General features: G+C 34.2%; 1 pseudogene; it reads left to right on the forward strand.

Moving 5' to 3' along the window:
- LOC110257683 overlaps positions 1 to 19,856 on the forward strand; it is a 28,478-nt pseudogene extending 8,622 nt beyond the window's left edge.

The raw sequence follows: 20,080 nt of genomic DNA on the forward strand, positions 1-20,080 counted from the left end.
TACAGGAGGCAGAAGAATGAATAAGTGAGGAGGACGACAGATTAGTGGAAATTACAGATGTGGAACAGAAAATAGAAAAAGATTGAAAACAAATGAAGAGAGTCTCAGAGAACTCTGGAATAATGTTAAATGAGCCAACACCTGTATTATAGGGGTGCCAGAAGAAGAAGAGAAAGAGAAGGGGACAGAAAAAATATTCAAAGAGATAATAGCCAAAAACTTCCCTAACATGGGGAAAGGAACCACTCACTCAAATCCAGGAAGCACAACGAGTACCATATAAAATAAACCCAAGGAGGAATATACCTAGGCACATATTAATCAAACTAACCAAAATTAAAGACGAAGAGAAAATATTGACAGCAGCTAGGAAAAAGAATCAAATAACATACAAAGGAACCCTGATAAATTTATCAGCAGATTTTTCAGCAGAAATTCTGCAGGCCAGAAGGAAGTGGCATGATATACTTAAGATGATGAAAGGAAAAAAAACCTCCAACCAAGATTACTTTACCCAGCAAGACTCTCCTTCAGATTTGAAGGAGAAATCAAAACCGTTACAGGAGTTCCCGTCGTGGCGCAGTGGTTAACGAATCCGACTAGGAACCATGAGGTTGCGGGTTCGGTCCCTGCCCTTGCTCAGTGGGTTAAGGATCCGGCGTTGCCATGAGCTGTGGTGTAGGTTGCAGATGCGGCTCGGATCCCGCATTGCTGTGGCTCTGGCGTAGGCCGGTGGCTACAGCTCCAATTCAACCCCTCGCCTGGGAACCTCCATATGCCGTGGGAGCGGCCCAAGAAATAGCAACAACAACAGACAAAAAGACAAAAAAAAAAAAAAAAAAAAAAACCCGTTACAGACAAACAAAAGCTAAGAGAATTCTGCAACACTAAACCAGCTTTACAACAAATACTAAAGGAACTTCTCTAGGCAGAAAAGAAAAGGCCACAACCAGAAAAATAAAATAAAACAAAGTCAAGGCTCACCAGTAAAGACATATATACATTAAAGTTAGAAAATTATCCATGCACAGGTATGCTACCAAAATCAGAAATCATGAGAAGAGAAGGATACAAATGCAGGACACTGGAGATGCACTTGCAGTTAAGAAACCAACAACTTAAAACAATCTTGTATATATATAGACTCATAGCAAAATTTCAGAGTAACTGCAAGGCAAAAATCAACAATAGATATACACACACATAAGAAAAATCAAATCAAGTACAGCAGTAAAGATACTCATACTCATCAAGCCACAAGAGGAGAGATCAAAAGAAGGAAAGAAAAAAGATCAACAAAAACAAATCCAAAATAGTTAATAAAATAGCAATAAGAATATATATATCAATAATTACTTTAAATGTTAATGGACTAAGTGCCCCAACCAAAAGACATAGACTGGCTGAATGAATACACAAACAAGACCCATACATATGCTGTCTTCAAGAGACCCACTTTCCTTCTAGGGACACATACAAATTGAAAGTGAGAGGATGGAAGCAAATACTCCACACAAATGGGAATCAAGAGAAAGCTGGAGTAGCAATATTCATATCAGACAAAATAGACCTTAAAATGAAGAATATTTTAAGAGACAAGGAAAGACACTACATAATGATCAAAGGATCAATGCAAGAAGAAGGTATAAAAATTTTAAATATATATACACCCAACCTAGGATCACCACAATATATAAGGCAACTGCTAACAACCTTAAAAGGACAAATTGACCATAACACAGTAAGAGTGGGGGACTTTAACACCCCACTTAGAGCGATGGACAAATTATCCAGACAGAAGATAAGGCAACTGCTAACAACCTTAAAAGGACAAATTGACCATAACACAATAAGAGGGGGGGAATTTAACACCCCACTTACAGCAATGGACAGATTATCCAGACAGAAAATCAACAAGGAAACACAGGTCCAAAATGAAGCATTAGACCAAATGGATTTAATAGATATTTATAGGATGTTCCATCCAAAAGCAACAGAACACACATTCTGCTCAAGTGTACACGGAACATTCTCTAAGATTGATCACATTCTGGGCTACAAATCAAGCCTCAGTAACTTTAAGAATTTGAAATCATATCAAGCATCTTTTCTGATCACAACGCTATATGACTGGAAATCAACAACAAGAAAAAAACTACAAAAAACACAACATGTGGAGACTAAACAACATGTTACTAACTACCAATGGATTGCTAAATAAATAAAAGAGGAAGTAAAAAATACCTAGGAGCAAATGACAACAAAGATACAACACTCCAACCTATGGGATGCAGCAAAAGCAGTTCTAAGAGCAAAGTTTATAGCAATACAAGCCAACCTCAGGAAACAAGAAAAAGCTCAAATAAACAAGCTAAACTTACATGGAAAGCAGCTAGAGAGAAGAATAGACAAGATCTAAAGTTATCAGAAGGAAAGAAATCATAAAGATCAGAGCAGAAATCAATGAAATAGAAATGAAGAAAACCATAGAAAAGATCAATGAAAAGAAAAGCTGGTTCTTTGAAAAGATCAACAAATTTGATAAACCCTCAGCCAGACTAATCAAGAAAAAAACAAGAGAGGACTCAAATCAATAATATTAGAAATGAAAAAGGAGAAGTTACAATGGACATCACAGAAGTACAAAGGGTCATAAGGGACTACTACATGCAACTAGATGCCAATAAAATGGACAACAAAGGAGAAATGGACAAATTCTTAGAAAGTACAATCTTCCAAGACTAAACTAAGATGAAATAGAAAAGATGAATGGACCAATCAAAAGTACTGAAATTGAAACTGTGATTAAAAAACTTCCAACAAACAAAAGGTCGGGACCAGATGGCTTCATAGGCGAATTCTATCAAACATTTAGAGAAGAGCTAACACCTATCCTTCTGAAACTACTCCAAAAAAATTGCAGAGGAAGGAAAATTTCTAAACTCATTCTGAGGCCACCATTACCCTGATACCAAAACCAAAGCTGCCACAAAAATACATAATTACAGGCTAATTACACTGATGAACATAGATGTAAAAATACTCAATAAAATACTAGAAAACTGAATCCAACAACACATTAAAAGGATTATGCATCATGATCAAGTGGGATTTATCCCAGGGACGCAAGGATTCTTAGATTGCAAATTGATCAATGTGATACACCACATTAATAAATGGAAGAATAAAAACCTATAATGCTCTCAATAGATGCAGAAAAGGCCTTTGACAAAATCCAACACCCATTTCTGATAAAAACCCTTCAGAAAGTGGGCATAGAGGGAACCTACCTCAACATAATAAAGGCCATATATGAAAAAACCACAGCCAACATCATTCTCAATAGTGATAAGCTTAAAGAATTCCTGCTGAGATCAGGAAGAAGACAAGGATGACTTCACAGGTGAATTATACCAAACATACAAATAAGAACTTATTTTGTTCTTTTTTATGGGTGAGTAGTATTCCATTATATGTATATACCATGTCTTCCTAAAGGAAAAAATAAAAATAATTATAAAAAATAAAATGTCTGGAAAGAAATATAAAAAAAAGAATCACTGAACTTATGAAATTATTCATTTAGCAGTTAACACAGTATAAAAGTTAAATAGGAATAGCTGGCACAAACAGCAAATAAAATATTTGTAAATCACAAAAAACTAAGAACTTCTTTAATTTGACTAGAAAACATTTTATACTAATTATTTCAAAATTTTTATCCTATTACAAATGGTATTTTGTTTTCATTTTAAATTTGCAAAAAAATAAATTTTCAATAGTTTTCTTCTATAATATGGAATTTCAATTGATTTTGCATATGAACATTTTATTCTGGGACCTTTCTAAAGGTTATGCCAGGTTTTCATGTAGATTTATTAAAATTTTTATTGTATATTGACATTGTAATCTATAAATAGAGTTTAACTTTTTTGTTTGTATAATTTTATGAATTTTTATTGCCTTATTGCCTTGGTTAGAACATCCAGTACAATTTTAACACGATGGAGTATTACTCAGCCATTAAAAGGAATGAAATAATGGCAATTTTAGCAACATGGATGGACCTAGAAATTATGCTAAGTGAAGTCAGTCAGACAATGAGACAGCAACATCAAATGCTATCACTTACATGTAGAGTCTGAAAAAAGGACACAATTAACTTCTTTGTAGAACAGATACTGAATCACAGCCTTTGGAAAACTTATGGTTTCCAAAGGAGAGATGTTGGGGGGTGGGGGGATGCTGGGGGTTTGGGATGGAAATGTTACAAAATTGGGTTGTGATGATCATTGTACAACTATAAATGTAATAAATTAAGTAATATAAAAAAACAGATTTGGTAAGAGTGAATATCCTTGGCTTGTTCTTGTTCATAGGAAGAAGTATTCAGTCTTTCATGTTGAAAAGGTTGAGAAAGTTCTCTTCTATTCTGTTTGCTGTGAGTTTTTATAAAATATGAATATTGGAGTTCTCTAGTGGCTTGGAAGGTTAATGATCCATCATTGTCATTGGTGTGGCTCTGGTTACAGCTATGTGGGTTTGATCCCTGGCCCTGGAAATTCTGCATGCTGTGGACATGTAAAAAAAGATAATATATGAATGTTGAATTATGTCAAATATTTTTCTGCATCTATTCAGATGATTCTATGTATTTTTTTATCTTAATATGTTGAATTGCATTGATTGAATATCTACTGTTAAAGCAAACATGCATTTCTAGGACAATCTTTACATGGAATTGTATATTCTTCTTATTATATGTTATTAAATTTAATTTGGTAATGTTTTAACACTTTTCACATCTATACTCATGTTGAATATTGGTCTCTATCTTCTGGTTTTAGTATCAGGGAATGAATGGCCTCATAAAATAATTTTTTAAATATTCCCTTCTTTTTTTTGGAAAAAAAAAATTTGCATAGAATTGTTATTCTTTTTTCCTGAAATATACATTATGTCTTCCTTCAAATATAATGAAGCTATCTAGGCCTGGAGTTTATTTCCCATCTTCTACTGATACTGGGTTGAATGTGCTCATATACTTTTCTGTGTTTCTAATTCATATATATGTGAATCCATAAATTTCTCTAAGTACTGCTTTAGCTCCTTCTCCAAAACATAGATAAGTAATGTTTACTTTATAACCTGAACAGAATTTTATTTAATTTCTCATATGAGTTCTTTGACACAGAGCTATTTATAAAACACTGTTTTTTCCAAATAATTGAGGATTTTTCTGATAATCATTGTTCTTTATTTTAAATTTAATTCCATTGTGATCAGATGACATACTCTGATTTCAATGCCTTTAATATTTTTATATTTATTTTATGGTCCATTGTTTTGTCTAAATTAGTAAATGTTACATATACACTTGAAAAATTCGTATTCTGCTGTTTTGAGGTAGACTGCCCTATAAATGCCAATTACGTCAAGATAGTATTTCTCAAACTCTCTATATCTGCTCTGATTTTCTGTCTATTTTTTCTGTTACTTACAGGAAAAATATTTCAAAATATCAAACTGTAACTGTGGATTTCTCCTTTGTAATATTATCAGCTTTTGCTTCATTTACTTTGAAGCTTTATTATTAGACAAATACAGTTATAATTTCTGCCTTTTTTTGTAATCTAATTTTTATTTTTTTTGCAATTTTATCTTATTTTTTTACAGAATAAAATACATATATTTAAACACAATTACATTCACAGGGATTATTGTATCATGGATCTTAAGAAACAGATTAAGTGACTCCCTCTGGAGAAATGGAATGGAAAATATGCTGAGACAAATAGGAAATTTATTCTATGCTTTATCCCAATTTTATGGCTTTCATCTTTACTATAGTATTATCTTTTACATTTCAATTTTTCTTTAACAATTAGCATTATATTAAAATTGTTATATTATGCAACTAAAAATTATAAAGAAAGTATTATATACCATTAAATATTTTATATAGCATAGTAAAAAGAATAATTTAACTGGTAAGAATAACAAAAATAATACACCCTCTGAAAATAAGTAAAATATAAAATGCATAAATTGGTTAAAAAACAGTGTAACTATATAAACATGTCCACACGATTTGTTACATCTTATTGATTCTTCAATAAAGGCATTACACCATTCTAGGTGATGTGATAAACAAGATATTATAGACCTTATGTTATAGCATGGAGAGAAATGGTCATTAATAATACAATTGTAGAACTGTATTATTTAATTGTACAGTGGCATTATTTAATTATAATTATCATAAATTCTTTGATGGAGAGGAAATCAGAATCAGATGTAAAAAGAATTCATCATTCCAAGAATGATATCAAATGACCCCATTCGTGGTGGATTATGCACTTATTTACTATGAGATGTATTTCTTCTCCAGAGATTCCTTGTTTGTGTATCAATTGTAGATTTTTGGTTTGCAGTTATTCTGAAGTTTTGATGTAAGAGGCTATATGTATATGAGATTGTTTTAAGTTTTTGTTCTCTTAATTGCAAGGTCATCTCTAGCGTCCTGCATTTGATTCTCATGATTTCTGATTTTGGTGGTATAATTGTGCATGGATGATTTCGTATCTCTACTCTATATGTACCTTAACTGGTGAGCCTTGTCATTTGTGGAGTTTTGGTTTTCTGTTGCTGTGTTTTCTTTTCTGCCTAGAAAAGTTCCTTTAGTATTTGTTGTAAGGCTGGTTTAGTGTTTCTGAATTCTCTCAGCTTTTGCTTATCTGAGAAGGTTTTGATTTCTCCTTCAAATTTGAATGAGAGCCTTGATGGGTAAAGCAGTCTTGGTTGGAGGTTTTTTCCTTTCATCACATTAAGTATATCCTGCCACTCCCTTCTGGCCTGCAGAGTTTCTGCTGAAAAATCTGCTGATAACCATATCAGGGTTCCCTTGTATGTTACCTGCTTCTTTTCCCTAGTTGCTTTCAAGATTTTCTCTTTATCTTTCATTTTGGTCAGTTTGATTAATATGTGTCTCAGTATATTCCTCCTTGGGTTTATTTTCTATGGTACTCGTTGTGCCTCCTGGATTTGAGTGAGTGGTTCCTTTCCCATGCTAGGGAAGTTTTCAGCTATTATCTCTTGGAATATTTTTTCTGTCCCCTTCTCTCTCTCTTCTCCTTCTGGCACCCATATAATTCGGATGTTGGTGTGTTTAACATTGTCCCAGAGTTCTCTCTTTTTTCTCTTTTCTGTTCTGCATCTGTAATTTCCACTAATCCGTCCTCCACCATGCTTATTCATTCTTCTGCCTCCTGTATTCTGCTGTTAGCTGCTTTTAGTGAATTTTTTATTTCAGTTATTGTATTTCATATCTATTCTTGTTTCAGTTTTACATCTTGTATCTCTTTGGTTAGTGTTTCCTTTAAGTTATCCATCTTTGTCTCCAGTTTATTTCCAATGTCTTGCATCATCTTCAGCATTGACAGTCTAAAGTCTTTTTCCTGGAGGCTGAGAATCTTATCACTTAGCTTATTTTCTGGGTTTTTTCCTTTCTCCCTCATCTGAGTTATAGTTCTCTATCTTTTCATTTTTATAGGTTTTTGGTGTGATGACCTTTTTACAGATAATAGAGTGTAGCCTCTCTTACTTCTGGTGTCTGCCCTCCTTGTGGCTGATGTCAATATGGGGGCCTGCTGTAGGCTTCCTGATGGGAGGGGCTGATGCCTGCCCACTGGTAGGTGGAGCTGATTCTAATTCCTCTGGTGGGTGGGGCTTAGTCTCTGGGTGAGATTAGAGGCAGCTGTGTGCCTGAGGAGTCTTTAGGTAGCCTTTTTATTGATGGGCAGTGCTGTGATCCCACCTGGATTGTTGTTTGCCCTGGTGCTTCTCAGCACTGACTGATGGGGGGCCAGATTTTCCCAAAATGGTCACCTCCAGAGAAAGGCAGCTGCTGTGTATTCCCAAGAGCTTTGCCTTCAATGTCCGTCCCTCACAACAAGCCACATTCACACCTGTTTTCTCAGGATGTCCTCCAAGAACTGCAGTCACGTTTGACCCAGATTCCTATGGAGCCCTTGCTCTGCCCTGGGACCCAGTGCACATGAAAGTCTGTGTGCACCTTTTAAGAATGAAGTCTCCGTTTCCCCCAGTCCCATGGAGCTCCTGCCCGAAAGCCCCACTGGCCTTCAATGACGGATGCTCCAGGGGCTCTTTCTCCCTGTGCCAGATCCCTGCATGTGAGGGTTTGATGTGGGGCTCAGAACTCTCACTCCTGTAGGTGAGTCTCTGTGAACCCATTATTTTTCAGTATGTGGATCTTCCCACCCTGGAGATATGGGGTTGTTTATATCATGAAATCACACCTCCTACCTCTTGATGTGGCCTCCTCTTTTTCTTCTGGAGTAGGGTATCTTTTTTAAGGTTTCTGGTCCACTTGGGTGGAGATTGCTCAGTCTTTAGTTGTAAATTTTGTTGTTTTTAGGAAAGAAGTTGGGCTCCAGTCCTTCTATTCTCCTTCAAATAATATTATACTACATTAAATATAGTGTATGAGCATCTTCTCATTTCTCTCTTCATTTGTGTTAGTTTCACCATTCTAGTTACTTCTATTTACGAGGCAACCCTATTATTCTATCATTTATTTTTTACTTTAATGGTAAACTTCCAGACATTTTTTAAATGATAAAATATTGAATATTTATCCACCTGTTTATTATTTGAAGCAGACTTCTATTGTTTTATTGAGATCCAAGTTTCCATCTCATATTATTTTTGTTCAATCTAAAGAACTTCACTCAAACTTTCTTGTTCAGGTATACTGGAAATATATTCTCTCAAGTTTTTGTATCTCTAAAAAAAATCTTTATTTTGATTTTAATTGTAACATATTTTTGCTAAATATAGAAATATAGGTTAACATTTTCTTTTCTTAGAATGATTTGAAGATATCAAATCACTGCCTTCTGGCTTGTGTTATTTCTGATAATTCTTCCTTCCTTCCTCTTTTACTGTCTTTTTTCTTGTTTGCTTTTTCTCTCTCCTTCCCTCCTTCACTCTTTCTTTCTCTCTTTTTATTTTCATGTCTATGATTTTTTCCCACTGAATGTCTTTAATACAATTATTTGTGTCCTACAACTTGATTATACTGTGCTTTAGTATGATTTTATTTGTATTATATTTTTACATATCTAGCAATAATTTTTGAAAATATTTTTCTGCCTCAATCTTTCTACTACAGAAATTCAACTACAACAAGAGGTTGTGATTATTAATAATGCCCCACATGTTACCAAGATTCTATACAATTTTTGGCCTTTTATTCTCTATTCTAAAGCTCTTTGATAACCTTAAAGTTCATGGATATTTCCTTGTGTATTATCCAATTGATCTCTTTTTTAATTAATATTTTGTTTTTACAGCAGTTTAACGTTCACAACAAAGTTTAGAGGAAGATTAAAAGATTTATCATAGACTTTCTGCTCTAATTATACATTGTCTCCCTCATTTCCACATCCCTACCAGATAGGTACATTTGTTATAATTGATGAACTTACACTGATACTTCATAATTATCCAAAGTCCACAGTTTACATTATGGTTTACTCTTGATGGTTTACTCATTATGATTTACATTCTGTGAGTTTGGACAAATGTATAATGCCATGTATCCATCATTATTGTATCATACAGAGTATTTTAATTGCCCTAAAAATCCCTTGCACCCAACCTATTTAATACTTGTCTCCAATCTTGTCAACCACTAATCTCTTACTGTCTCCAAAGTTTTGCCTCTTCCAAAATGTAATACAGTTAGAATCACACAATATAAGTAGCTTTTTCAGATTGGGTTTCTTTATTGAGTAGTATGCATTTATATTTCCTCCATGTCTTTATGGATTAATAGCTCTTTCTTTTCTTTTTTTCCTTTTTTTTTTCACTGAATAATATGCCATTATTTGGATGTACAACAGTTTGTTTATACATTCACCTACTGAAGGGCGTCTTGATTGCTTCCAAGTTTTTGCAAAATGTATGATGCTGCCATACACATTTATGTGCAATATTTGTGTAGACCTAAGTTTTCTACCACTTTGGGTAAATACCAAGGTACATGGTTACTGAATTATATTGTAAGAGTATATTTTGTTTTATAAGAAACCACCAAACTATATTTCAAACTGGCTGTATCATTTTATATACACACCAGCAATGAAAGAGAGTTTTTATTGGTCTACATTCTACCAGCATTTGGTGTTTTCAATGTTCCAGTAGTTTCAGTATGTAGTAGTTTTTCATTGCTATGTCAGTTTGCATCTCCCTGATGGTATATGATATGGAGAAATTTTCATGTTTATTTGCCATCAGTGTATCTTTGGTGAATGGTCTGTTCAGGTGTCTGGCTTGTTTTTAAATCTGGTTGTTTTCTTAGTGTTGAGATTTAAGAGTTCTTTGTGTATTTTGAATAATAGTCCTTCATCACATGTGTCTTTTGAAAATATTTTTTCCCAGTCTATAACTTGCCCTCTATTTTAATTTTAATGAAGTTCAGCTTATTTTGTTGTTTCTTCCATGGATCATGCCCTTGGTGATTATCATCATAATACCCCAAATGATCTAGATTTTATTCTCTGTTATCTTCCAGGACTTTTATTTTACATTTAGAATTATGTCTGTGTTATCCATTCTGGGTTAAGTTTTGTGACTGGTATAAATTCTTTTTAACTTTTTTTTTTCTCATATGGATGTCCAATTATTTGTTCCAGCACAATTTGTTGAAAAGACTATCTTTGCTCTATTATATTGCTTTTACTCCTTTGTCAAAGATGAATTAACTATATTTATGGAAGTCTATTTCTGGGCTCTCTATTCTCTTTTATTGATATATATTTTTATTCTTTCACTAATATCAGATCTCTTGATTATAAGGGTTTATAGTGAATCTATAAATCAGGTAGTATCAGTCCTCCAACTTTATTCTTAACCATCAGTATTGTGTTGGCTATTTTTAGTCTTTTGCCTTTCCATATAAATCTTAAAATTAGTTTGTTGAAATCCATGAAATAACTAACTGGTATTCTTATTGGGAATAACTGACATTTTACAACATGGTGTTTTCCTATACATGAATATGGACTACACCTCTGTTAATTTAAATCATTTTTTATTTATTAATTCAAATTTAGTAGTTTTCCTCATAGAGGTCTTATACATATTTCTTTTTTCTTTTTCTTATGATATCATAAGTGGATGCCACTAAACATTTAAATAAGAATTAATACCAATATTTCTCAAACTCTTCCCAAAAATAGAGGAAGAGGAAACACTACTAAACTCATTGAATTAGTCTCATATTACCCTGATATCAAAGTCAGCCAAGAACATTAGAAAAAAAAAAGAAATTATAGGCCCAGATATCTGATGAAAAATATATATAGGCCCAGATATAAAAATTCTCAACAAAATAAGAGCAAATTTAGTTCAACAATACAAAATAATTGTATAACATCAAGTTTTTCATTCCAGAGATGTAAAGATGGCTTAACATAAGCAAATCAATAAATGTGATACATCTCATTATAAAATAAATGATTAAAATAATATGATCATTTCAATAGATGTAGGAAAAAATATTTGACAAAATTCAACATTGTTTCATTAAAAAAATTCTCAACAACATGAGTATAAAGGGAAGATACCTCAAAATAAGAAAGATTTAGCTAACCTTCCCATAGCTAACATACTCAATGGGGAAAAAGAAGAAAATTTTTCCTCTAGGATTGTGAACAAAACAAAAATGCCCAATCTTGCCACTTTTATTCAACATAGCACTAGAAATATTATCCAAAACCTTAGGAAAGAAAAATAAATAAAAGGCATTCAAATTAGAAAGAAAGAAGTAAAACCATCTCTATTTGCTAATGATACAATATCATATATAGACAACTTTATAGTCTCCACCAAAAAACTATTAGAATTATTTAATGAATTCAGGTAAGTTTCAAGATACAAAATCAATATGTAAAAATCAGCTGCATTTCTATGCACTAACAGGAAACTATCATAAAAAGAAAGTAAGAAAACAGTCTAATTTACATTTGCATCAAAAAGAATAAAATGCCTAGGAATATGTTTAACCAGGGAGGTAAAAGATTTGTACCCTAAAAAGTTATAAGATGCTTATAAAAGAAACTGCAGAAGACAGAAATAAGTAGAAAATTAATATATGTCCATGGATTGGAAGAATTAATATTGCTAAAATGTATATACTTTACAAAGTCATGTATATATTCAAGCAATTGTTATCAAAATTCCAATGGCATTTATCTCAGAAATATAATAAACATCACTGAAATTTTATGGACTCACAAAATACCTCTAATTACCTAGGCAATCTTGAGAAAAAAGAGCAAAGTTAGAGGCATTATACTTCCCAATTTCAAAAAAAAAATACTGCAATCAAAACAGTATGTTGTTAATATAAAAACAGACACAGTGATCAACTGAACAGAATAGAGATCCAGAAATAAACCTGAATATATATGGTCAATTCATTTACACTAAGGAATCAAAAATATGCAATGAAGGACAGACAGTCTCTTCAATAAATGGAGTTGGGAAAACTGGACAGCTACATTTAAAGGAATGAAACTGGACCCTAATAATACACATATGCAAAAATCAAATCAAAATAGATGAAACACTTAAATTTAAGACCTGAACACATAAAACTACTAGAAGGAAACATAGGTGATAAATCCCTTGACATTGTTCTTGGAAATGATTTTTGGATTTGACATCCAAAGGAATGGCAACAAAAGCGAAAATACATAGGGACTATATAAAACTAAAAAACTTTGGCATAGCAAAGGAAAGCATCCACAAAATGAAAAGACAACATATGGAATGAGAGAAAATATATGCATATAACATAACTGATAAGGGGATAATATCCAAAATACATAAAGAACAAACACAACACTGACACAACTCAACAGCAAAAAACAAAGCAAAGCAAAAAAAAAAAAAAAAAAAAAAGAGAGAGAGAGAGAGAAAGAAAAATGCAATCCAAATTTTAAAAGGGCAGAGGAACTGAATAGACATTTTCCCAAAGAAGACATATAAGTTGACAACAAATACATGAAAAGGTGTTAAACATCACTAGCCATCAAGGAAATACAAGTCAAAGCCATAATGAAGTATCATTTCACACCTGTCAAAATGACTGTCATCAAAACTCAAGAGATAAGTGTTGTAGAGGATGTAGCAAAAAGGGGACCCTTGTGCACTTTTGGTGAGAATGTAAATTTGTATGTCTACTATAAAAAAAAACATATGGAGGCTTCACCTCAAAATTAAAATGGGAACTATGATATGATCCACCAATTCCACTCCTGGCTATATTTCCAAAGATTATAAAATCAGAATTTTGAAGCAATATTTGCACTCCTGTGACATTTGCATCATTATTCAGAATAGCCAAGATATGGGAACAATCTGTCTGTCAACAAATAGATAAGGAAGAAAGAAGAGGTGGCATATATATAGATTTATAGATATATAGCTATATTATATATCCAATATTATATATAATGCAATATTATTCAGCTGTGAGAAAGAAGGAAATCCTGCCATTTGCAACACCATGGATGAATATTAAAGGCCTTATGCTAATGAAATGAATCAGAAAATGACAAATGATTCATGGTGTAATTTATATGCAAAATCTAGATACAAAATCAAACTCATAAAACCAGAGGGTAGAAAAGTGATTTCTAGGAGTTAAGAGTCAGGAAATAGTAAAGGTTGGTAAAAGGGTAAAAACTTTTCACCTTAAGATGAATAATCAGGTCTGAGAATCTAATGTATACATGATATATAATCTTGATAACACTGTACTATATAATTGAAATTTTGTAAGTGAATAAAAAATTGTTCTCACCTAAATAGATAAGTGATAGATAGATAGATAGATAGATAGAGATAGATAGATAGATAGGTAGATAGATGGAGTGAGATAATGGTTGTATTAATTATTTAGCTGGGAGCACTGCTTTCACAAAATATACCTATATCAAATAATTACAATATACAATTTATTTGTTAATTATACCTAAAAAAATTGAAAAAAAAAATTGGAGTTCCCATCATGTCTCAGCAGAAACGAATCTGACTAGCAATCATGAAGACGCAGGTTCCATCCCTGACCTCACTCAGTGGGTTAAGGATCCAGCATCGCCATGAGCTGTGGTGTAGGTCACAGATGCGGCTCAGATCCCAAGTTGCATGCAGTGCAGTGGCTGTGGCGTAGGCCAGCAGCTACAGCTCCAATTGCCATGGTTGTGGCCCTAAAAAGACACACACAAAAAACCTATGGATCAAACTAAGGACCATTATACAAAAACAGACAATGTTAGGTTGTGGGGCATTCCATAAGGTAAGACTTGTTCAAACATAAAAGTAAATAGCATAAAGAAAGGAGATTGAAGAGATATAGTGAACAAATTCAATGTGTTTCTTTAAATGGATTCTAATTCAAAGTGCCGTAAAATATATTTCTAAAGTACTTGTCTATCATCTGGCTATTAGATAATATAATTATTATTTCTAATCTTTGTGGTTGTATAAGAAAATAATATTTCTTTATCAAGATGTATGCAAAATTATTTAGAAAGGGTCATTAAAAATGTAACTTTATTTTAAAAGTTTCAGGAATATCTTTGTGAACTTTATCAATTTTTAATTTAAATGATCAATATATGAGAACTCATTTTACTGTCCTTTTTTGTATGTTTGAAAACTTTAATTATAAAACATTAAGAGCAAAAGAAGAGGTCAGTGATTTTCCTCTCTCTCTATTTCCTGATATCTAAAATGCAAACACAATGGTTGGGAATTTTAGAAGCAATCATAGAGCAGAAGAAAGATGACTGTACTTTAAGAATGGTAGAACAATAATCTGGAATTCTTGGTTCCCTGAAAATTTCTTGAAGCAGACCTATTGTACTTGCCTTTGTTTCCCTGACTATGGATTAGTTTTACCTCATAATGAGGTAAACATTGTTTTTTGAGAAACTTCTATACTGTTTTTCATAGTGGCTGCACAAATTTACATTCCCACAAACAGTATTTATTATTTGTAGACTTTTTTTGGCCCCACATGCAGCATAAGGAAGTTCCTGAGCCAGGGATGGAACCCATGCCATAGCAGCATCCTGAGCCACAGTGGTGACAATGCCAGATCCTTAACCCACTCAGCCACCAGGGAACTCCTCAAATTTTAAAAAATTGTTATATATGGTTTTCCTTTGAAGTATGTAATAGGCATTTAATATTGGGAATTGCTATTTTAATTATTATTTTTTAAATTCAGGTGTAATTATGCAACAATAAAAAAACTTGAAGTGCAAACTTTATATTATTTCATCATATGCACATTTCAATGAACAATGTAGGCTTTTGTGAGTCCTTATGCTAATATGTTTTAACAATATTTGTCAAAATACGGTCTTATCTAAAAGTATAAAGTTTTGAACTTGTACTTTGTAAGGCTTACATTTTATATTTTGTATTTTATACTTCATAAATTAAAAATTTAACTAACTTTTGTAGTTTATGAAAATCTTTAGTTATCAATGGATTAAGACTGAAAAAAAGCTAGGCCTTCAGAATACATGGTTTATGAAACACTGTAAAAGTGCTTAAAGTGACATCTTTAAAGTGACATGAGTCAGAAGTTGCCATTTCTGGCACAATGAAGCTCATGACCAGAGCAAAAGTTTTAGCAAATGGAATGAAAACTGGATTTTATCCCCCTCCACTGGACATCCTTTTGGAAAGAGTAGCCTGCACAATTGTACTCAGAATTGTACTGCACAAAGTGTGTGTTCTGTAAGAAACCATAATTACAATACTATGGGAGGCATTTTTTTTTTATTTTCTTACATTTCCTTTGACTGCAGAGCATAACCTTGTTAAAAAAAATGGCTAAAACATTAGAAATACACCTTGTAGACCCATCATTATGGAATCACTTCTGTGTCTATTGCCTAATTGAAAGATATCAGTAAAAGTTGATATCTGCTGGGAGTTCCCATTGTGGTGCAGTGGAAATGAATCCAACTAGGAACCATGAAGTTGCGGGTTCAATCCCTGGCCTTGCACAGTGGGTGCCATGAGCTGTGGTGTAGGTCGCAGATGTGGCTCGTATCTGGTGTTGCTGTGGCCCTGGTGTAGGCCGGTGGCAGCAACTCTGATTGGACCCCTAGCCTGGGAACCTCCATATGCTGGGAGTGTGGCCCTAAAAGGACAAAAGCCAAAAAAAAAAAAAAAAGTAGATATCTGCCTTTTTTATTGCATTGCACTAGGAGCAGTGAAATCTGCAGTGAACTAGGATCAAAGTTACAGGGCAGGAGTTCCCGTCGTGGCGCAGTGGTTAACGAATCCAACTAGGAACCATGAGGTTGCGGGTTCGGTCCCTGCCCTTGCTCAGTGGGTTAAGGATCCGGCGTTGCCGTGAGCTGTGGTGTAGGTTGCAGACGCGGCTCGGATCCCGCGTTGCTGTGGCTCTGGCGAAGGCCGGTGGCTACAGCTCCGATTCAACCCCTAGCCTGGGAACCTCCATATGCCGCGGGAGCGGCCCAAGAAATAGCAACAACAACAACAACAACAACAACAAAAGACAAAAGACAAAAAAAAAAAAAAAAAAAGTTACAGGGCAAATTCTAGAAAGGAATTACTAGAAACATAGTCTGAGCACTTAAGAATTTTATATCTAAACCATGTTTAGTGTTTGTGCTTCGAGGCACTGAAGAATGTCTGCTTGAAAATTAACAGCTTAAAAATTAATGAAGAAGAATTATTTTATAACCTTCACAATCAGCAACATGGAATGTAACTTAGTGAAAGTGATTCACAGTCTGTATATTGTATAATTAACAGCTCTCTCGCTCTATCACACATCCACAAATTCAGTCAGGAAGATACACGAAAAAGCAATGGATGAAATCCTGTCTTCAGCTTTAATTTTCTCATGAAAATAAAGATATATTTTCCAGTTCCTCTTGAGACAAGCTGGTTAAGACATAGATGTGACAGAATCCCTAGAATTTTGAGAGTGAGGGACAAAGGAAGAAACTTTGTAAGCACAGAGCCTGTGAATGAAAAAAAAATAGATGTAAATTTTTTTTTTGAACAATTGACTACTTTCCAGTTGCTAAACTTTGGGACAGCATTTAAAGCTTTTCATCTGTAAGTCAATTCTTATAGGCACCCAGAGTTTTATTTCAATAGTATATAACCAAATAAAGACTTACACACATCAAACTAAGAAGAGTTTTTTCAACCCCTCAATGAAAAAAGGAGTATTTAATGTATAAGAACCTATAAAATAATTACTAATTTCTAGGTCAATGTTTCTAAAAAAATTGACTGCTGACAGGGATGATGTAGAAGCTTGAAGCATAGAGGTTGTGGGTGTTAAGTGACAGAAATGCCTAGAATTTTAAGGGGTTGTGTATACTTCTTAAAGTCTTCCTCAAATAATTGTGTCATCTCTACCCTGGGGTGAGAGTATATTCCCCTCGCATAATAATTAAATAATTATTAAAATAATGTTTTCTGATTCCTTATATATTTTGTGATTTCTAAATATTTATCATTTGGTTAAAATCAGTGATCCTTAGGCAGTACCTCCACCCATTTAAAAAAAAATACAGGACCTAAATTTAGTAGGCAGTTAACAAAATATTAACTAAATGATAAGGAGGATGGAGAAGCTAGCACAGTTAAATAAAGAAAATATATTATTCCATAATAGGTTAAATGTCCAGCATCAATACATTACATATATGCAGATTACAAATAAAGGTGTGTTTAAGATAAGGATCCTGTGTTTCAAAAGAATGAGTAATTCAGTGGGGAGGCAAAATGGGTATATAGAGGAGCTAAGGAGTTAAAGAAAAATGAAATGTTGGATTCCCCTCTGGCACAGTGGGTTATGGATCTGGCATTGTGTCTGCAACAGTTTGGGTTGCTGCTTATGTGTGGGTTTGATCCCTGGCCCAGCAGAATGGGTTAAGGATTCAGCATTGCTGCAGCTAAGATTCTATCCATGGCCCCAAGCACTTCCATATGCCAAGGGTGCAGCCATAAATAAATAAATAAATAAATAAATAAATAACAATTAAATGGGAAACTTCATTGGGCAACTCCAGATGTAATAAACATCTATTTTGCATGATGCTTGTTGTTTATAATTCGATTTTCTCCTCTTTTGGTTGCATTGGTAGTATGGAGAAGTTCCTATGTCAGGGATTAAACCTGTGCCACAGCAGTAACCAAAGCCTCAGCAGTGGCAATGCCAGATCTTTAACCTGCTGAGCCACAAGAGAACTCCTTGAATATAGTATTCAGCTGACAGTTTCAGTCAATAAATCATCTCTGCCTCAGTCCTATCCACAAATGCCACCCAGCACCTAGGGATCAGGCACTCCTACCTGCAAACACCACACACTTCTTTCTAATCTAATGACCATAGAATAAAGCTACAGGAACCATCGGGACTATGTTCAAATGCTACAACTTACATCCATTTCCATGTGTGATAGCCAGCTTCCAAAATGACCCCAGTGATTTGTTCATTCTGGTGTTCACGGACTTGTTCACGTACTTTAAATCTGCACTGGTCTGTGTGGCCAATAAAATATTCAGTGATGGCAATGCAACTTCTGAGGCTAAATTGTAAAAGGCATTTCAGCCTCCAGACCACTTGCTCTGGGGAAAGAAAGTTATTATGTTATAAGGAAAACCCAAGTTTCCGTCTGTAGAGGTCCCCATGGAAAGTTTACTAAGACTTCCAACCAAGAGCCAGCACCAACTTACTAGCCATGTGAATAAGTACTTCGAGAGCAAATTGTTCAGCTCCAGCCATGCTTTAAGTTGACAGCAGCCCTGGTTGACATATGACTGAAATTTCACTAGACTTCAAATGAGAAATGCCCTTCCAAACCACTCTCAAATTCCTGGCCCACAAAATATTGTGAGATATGGCACACATTTGTGTTTTAAGCCACTAGTTTTTGCGAGAATTTTTTACACAACAATACATAATGATTACAAATTGTAACTAATGTAACTTTTGTGTGATGCTGCCATAACAAAACTTTAAAATGTTGAGGTGGCTTTGGGATTGGGCTTAGAGGTACAAACCAGAATGACCTTGTGGAGAACACTGGTTAAAACCAAAAGAGCCTTGAAGAGGCTGTTAGCTGAAACCTGATGACCCTCAAGGAGGTGGTATTGGTGAAGGATGAAAAGAATATGAGGAAATGTAATTGGAAACCAGAGGAAAGGAGATCCATGTTTTGTACTGGAAAAAAGCTAAACCACACTATAGCCTGTGTTAACATGAAAGTTAGAATATGTACCTAATGGCCCTTTCCTCAGCTTCCACTAAAGCGTTAGGATCCTTACTAGGCAGCTAAGGCCAGTTGGGGTGAGGCTCTCACTTCAAGGCAACTAACACTGCATCCTACAGCCCTCACCTGGTATTCACCCACATCTTAGCCTTCATCTTGGAGCTTGCCTGCATTTACTCTGCCCTCATTCTGCACAACAATTAAGGGACAGTCAGTGAGGATAAGATCAGTTCCGTTATTCAAGTAGACAGTGTAAATGTTGAGTCTTTTGGCCCAGCTGGTTTGTAAAAGCTCTAACCCATGTCAAAATCCAAGGAGCATCATCTGCAATGTGGGAGTTAGTGGATCTGCCCCAGCAGCATGTGCCGTACCAGCAGCAGGTCCTACCCCAAACATCCTGCTGCCCCAACTGAGGAGAAGAAAGTAAAAGCAAAGAAAGAATCTGAGGAATCTGATGATGACATGGGCTTTGGTCTTTTTGACTAAATCTCTTTAGTAACATGTTCAATAAAAAAGCTGAATTCTTTAAAATATATAAAAATATATTTTATGTATATATATGTATATGTATACACACACACACACACATACATACACACACACACACACACACACACACACACACACACACACAAAATGAGCTAGGAACTCTAGCCAAGGAATTATCTAAACACAGCTTTGGGTATTGATGTTGAAGATGTCACTTGGCT

The sequence above is a fragment of the Sus scrofa genome, chromosome X, assembly GCF_000003025.6.
Source record: "Sus scrofa isolate TJ Tabasco breed Duroc chromosome X, Sscrofa11.1, whole genome shotgun sequence".
Taxonomy (NCBI): Eukaryota; Metazoa; Chordata; class Mammalia; order Artiodactyla; family Suidae; genus Sus; species Sus scrofa.